The following is a 5,463-nucleotide window of genomic DNA, read 5'->3' as shown; positions in this document are numbered from 1 at the left end:
TCGGCTCCTCCCCTGCATAAGGCACCAATTCCTCGCGGCTCCACCCCATTCTTCCAGTGCACCTGTGGGCCTCTAGTTTGAGCCACTCCACATTGATTTATTTCCCTTACTGCCCATGTGTTAAGGAATGGGATTTTTCACCATAGGCACGTTTAGGGAAACTCCCTGTGCACAGTGACCCGGACAGCACTTGTCTGTCTCTTGCCTCTATCACTATTATCTTAGTCATTGTTTGCACCAAGTATTCAACTTATCTGGGAATTGCCTTTCTGATGTACCTTTCTGCCTTTACTAAAATTGTGTGCATTTGTCAGGTTTCATTTCTATTTCATCTGGCCAGCAGTGATTGCTTCCTGTTCTGTAACACATGGTTCTTTGCACTATGCATGACTCAGTTATATTATATGATATATTAGTTTATGTGCATAACTATATTATTTTTCTTGCTAATTATAGATCCTTTAAGGGCATATGATTAACTCCTGAGTGTCTAGCATAATTGAATCGTTTCTATTCATGGGAGATGCTTTAAATTATAAAATTGAGAGAGTATTAACTCTCTGATTTCCTTCTTAGTCAGAGGTAATATTTACAAATCTTAAAAATTATAGCAACATACAGGCATTGACAAATCAGAATCATTGTTAGCCATAGTATTGCAACAAGTTCCTGCAGCCTCCTTGGAGAATCAGGTATTTCTCTTTTAGTGTTTGATGATGGGGAGATTTGAGGTTCCAGAGAAGGACTTTGGCAGCCGTGATCATTGGGAAGATAGTTTAGGACTCTGCCTAATAATAAAGGCAGAATGAAACTATTTCAACATTTTAACAATAGGCCTTACAGGTGAGTAATATATAAATGTTAATCTTTTTTATTTTATTTTATTTTATTTTTTTGAGATGGAGTCTTGCTCTGTCACCCAGGCTGGGGTGCAGTGGCCTGATCTCGGCTCACTGCAAGCTCCACCTCCCGGGTTCACACCATTCTCCTGCCTCAGCCTCCTGAGTAGCTGGGACTACAGGCGCCTGCCACCATGCTGGGATATTTTTTGTATTTTTAGTAGAGAGGAGTTTCACCATGTTAGCCAGGATGGTCTTGATCTCCTGACCTCGTGATCCACCCGCCTGGCCTCCCAAAATGCTGGGATTACAGGCATGAGCCACTGCGCCTGGCCAATCCTATGTTTTATATGTAAAAATATCACTGTGATCAAGAGAACTTTTGGAGGCAGATGTCACAGAATGAGAGATATTTGAATTGTTTGTTGAAAGATAAACAGGAATGTGTCATTAAACAAGAATTAAGGGTAGTTAGTACTGAGCTTTCCAAATAAAAAAACTCAAGAGCAAAATAATTAGAAAATTCTTAAAGAATAGTGTAAACTTAAATTTAGCCAGAATGAGGGGAAGTTGGAAGTTATTGGAAGAGATTATGGATAGTTTCGTATGTCATAAAGAATAATTCAGACTTTAGCGTGTAAGCTTGGAACTCTAGGAGTTTTCTAAGTCAGAGAATGAAGTGAGTAGGTTTGTGTTTTGGAAAGGGACCAGTAATCAAAGGCAGTGTGTAGAAAGTCTTGGGGCCTTACGGGAACTAGGAATATTACATTCCTATTGACATTGATCAAATAAGAGTTGATAAGTGTCTGAACCAAGACAATGGAGGAAATAGGGAAGACAGGTGGAGAGAATTAATGCATTAAAAGATATTTAGAAGGTAAGATCTCTAGGACTTTTCCAGTGACTGGCTGTGGAACAGGTGAAAGAAGGAGAAGAATGCAATGGCACATTTCCAGCTTTTAATGGATGATGATGTCATTAACAGAGATAAGGAATATGAAAAGAGGTTTGAACTGAGCAGCATTCACTACTATTTCAAGAAGGAATGGAAGAAACTGATATGATCTAACTATAGAATAAAGTGACCCAATATAAATAAAAATAGAAAAATTATTCTGTTAATATAAATGGAAGTATATGAATCATTTCATCTATATGTTCCTTTGTAGATTTTTGTACTTTGAGAATGTGTTAATTTTAGTTGCTCAAGACTTTCTGTATAAAATAACATTCAGAGTGTTATTGCAGTGCTGAAGGTTTATTCTATACAGTCTTGATTATTTACTTGACTGATACTTGTTATATGTGCCTCTTTTCTAATTAGAGTTGAAAAATAAAACAATTTGTATTAGTCTGTTCTCATACTGCTAATAAAGACATACCCGAGACTGGGTAATTTATAAAGGAAAGAGATTTAATTGACTCACAGTTCTGCGTGGCTTGTGAGGCCTCACAATTATGGCGGAAGGGAGAAGGGGAGCAAAGGCACGTCTTACATGCCGGCAGGCAAGAGACAGACAGCATGTGTAGTGGAACTCCCCTTTATAAAACCATGTGATGTCGTGAGACTTATTCAGAGAACAGCATGGGAAAAGCCACCCCTCTGATTTGATTGCCTCCCGCTGGGTCTCTCCCATGACACACAGGGATTGTAGGAGCTACAATCTGGGTGGGGACATGGCCAAACCACATCACAATTCTTGCAATTGCGTATGCCACAAATGATACAGGTACAAAGTATGTTCATCCAGCATTAAAATTAAAGAGGAACTCATGAGTAAAACTTAATCAAAGTCTAGTGGACTGAATGGTGGCCTTGTCCAAAATATGTCCATGTCCTAATTTCTGGAATGTGTAAATGAAGGGTGTTTGCAGTTGTTATTAAGTTAAGGATTTTGAAATGAAGATGCGAGGAGATGCTAGATTATCCAGATAGATTCTAAATTCAGTGGCAAGGGTCCTTACAAAAGAAACACACAAGGGAAGGAAGCAGTGTGACTCTGAGGCAAAGACTGGAGTGATGTGAACACAAATCAAGGAATATGGCAAACTACCAGAAGCTGAAAGAGGCAAGGAATGGATTCTCCCATACATCCTCCAGAGGTAGTACAGTTCTGCCAACACTTTAATATCAGACTTCTGGCCTCCAAAACAGTGAGAGAATAGATTTCTGTTGTTTTAAGTGACCATGTTTATAGTAATTTGTTATAGCAATCACCGGAAAATAAATACACTAAGCTTTTTGGGTAAAGGTCTAAATATCTAGGGCCAAGATAGGTGTTAGATAATTATCCTGTGGGCAGTAGGAAAAAACAGAGTTATTTGAACCAAGTAGGACTCGTTTGCAAGTAATCTAAATAGTTAATATTACAAGGTATAATTGTCTTGTTATCTCACTTTGCTTAGGCAGGGGTTGAATGAAAACTCACTTCCATTACTTGACGTTATCCTTTTGTGCCCTAAGAAATGCTCAGGGATGAGGCTGAGGGGTAATAAGGGATTTTCACGAGCAGGAGTTCTCTAGAAACAAACAAAAGATTATGCTGAAATATTCATGAAAGGTTGGCATGAAAAAGCACAAAACTAGCAGAAAATAGAAATAGATCTAAAATTCAAAGCAAATAAAAATACATTTTGCATGTGATGCCATTTTTTTGAAATCGTATTTGTGAATATCATAACACAGAGGATAGAGCCTAATAAGTTACACAACACTGGACTTGATCTTTTTAGTTCCAAGATTTAGCTCCATTCCTTTTTTTAGTATTAATTTTTGGAATTTGTAACTGACACATAATAATTATACATATTTACAGGATACATGTAATGTTTCAGTGCATGAATACATTATATAGTGATCACATTAGGGTAATTATCATATCTATCACTTTAAACGTTTATCATTTATTTGTGGTGATAACATTCAAACTCTTTTTTTCTGGCTATCTTAAAATATATATCATATTGTTATTTGCTATAGTCACTCTACTGGGTAATCAAACACCAGAACGAATTCTTCCTAATTGTAACTTTGTACCTGTTGACTAATCTCTCCTTGTTCCCTTTCCCCACTACCTTCCCCAGCCCCTGGTAGCAACTATTGTACTAGTTCTATGAAATCAACTTTTTTTTCAATTCCACACACAAGTAAGATTTTGTGGTGTTTGGTGTTTGTCTTTCTGTGTTTAGATTATACAATACAATGTCCTCTGGGTTCATTCATGTTATTGCAAATGACAGGATTTCATTTGTTTTGTGACTGAATATTATTCCATTGTGTGTACATGTATATGATATATACATATATATCATATATATAACATTTTCTTTTTTTGTTGTTTTAAAGTTCTGGGATATATGTGCTGAATGTGCAGGTTTGTTACATAGGTATACATGTGCCATGGTGGTTTGCTGCACCTATCAACCCGTCATCTAGGTTTTAAGCCACGCATGCATTAGGTATTTGTCCTAATGCTCTCCCTCCCCCTTTCCCCCAACACCCGATATATCACATTTTCTTTATCCATCCGTCTATTGATGGACACTTAGGTTGCTTTCATATCTTGGCTCTTGTGAATAGCATGGCAACAAGCATGGGAGTAAAAATATCTCTTTGGCGTACTGAGTTCCTTTTTTGGGATACATACACAATAATGGAATTACTGAATCATATGGTAATTCTATTTTTAACTTTTTGAGGAACATCCACACTGTTTTCATAATGACTGTACTAATTTACATTCCCACCAACAGTGTATAGGAGTTCTCCTTTCAGGTGGAGGTACTTCTGGCAGCAGAAACTCGAGTTGCCAAGGCAAGATGGGTCAAAGTCAGAATGGTGGTTATAGTCCTAGAGGTGGCAAGAAGGATGACAGGGACGAGAAAAAGAAATATGAACTTCTTGTACCAATTACAGTGTGGGAAAAGAAGAAAACAAAGAGACCAGATGCTGCCAGCAAACTGCCACTGGTGGTACCTCACATCAATGCCAGTTAAAATTATTGAAATTAGTGAGAATGAAAGACTCTTTTCATGGAGGAAGAACCCATTAGAAATCAGGAACAGGTAAAAGCATTAGAAGAAAAGTGTTAGGAAGAAAAGCAAAAGTGGATGACCTGAGGGGGACCACTATGACACTAGAAACCTTGGAAGAGATCATTGATGGCAATCACACCATCCTGTCTAGATATGTGGGGTCAGAACTCTATGTCAGCATTCTTTTATTTGTAGACAAGGATCTGCTGGAACTGGCTTCTTGGTCCTGCTCAACCACAAGTTGAATACCATGATAAGGGTGCTAATCAATGACACAGATTCCCTAGTCACAGTGATGAAGGTGGAAATGGTCCCCAGGAGACCTATGCCGATATTGGTGGTTGGACAACCAAATCCAGGAAATTAAGTAAGAGATATGTGGAGCTTCCTCTCACTCAGGGGAGATATTAAAGTTATCGTAGCCACAAACCAAATAGAAACTTAGGATCCAACACTTACCAGACCAGGCTGCGTTGACAGGAAGATTGAGTTCCCCCTGCCTGATAAAAGGATAAAGAAGTACATTTTTCAGATTCACACGGACAACATGATTTTGGCCAGTGACGTAACCCTTGACAACTTGATTATG

At 38.1% G+C, this 5,463-nt stretch overlaps 1 pseudogene; it reads left to right on the top strand.

Moving 5' to 3' along the window:
* Positions 1–4,658: 4,658 nt before the first annotated feature.
* Positions 4,659–5,245, top strand: LOC104677661 (annotated as a pseudogene).
* The last annotated feature ends 218 nt before the right edge of the window (positions 5,246–5,463 follow it).

Source organism: Rhinopithecus roxellana, chromosome 1 (assembly GCF_007565055.1).
Source record: "Rhinopithecus roxellana isolate Shanxi Qingling chromosome 1, ASM756505v1, whole genome shotgun sequence".
In the NCBI taxonomy this organism is placed as follows: Eukaryota; Metazoa; Chordata; class Mammalia; order Primates; family Cercopithecidae; genus Rhinopithecus; species Rhinopithecus roxellana.
This window is presented reverse-complemented; position numbering and strand designations above follow the sequence as displayed.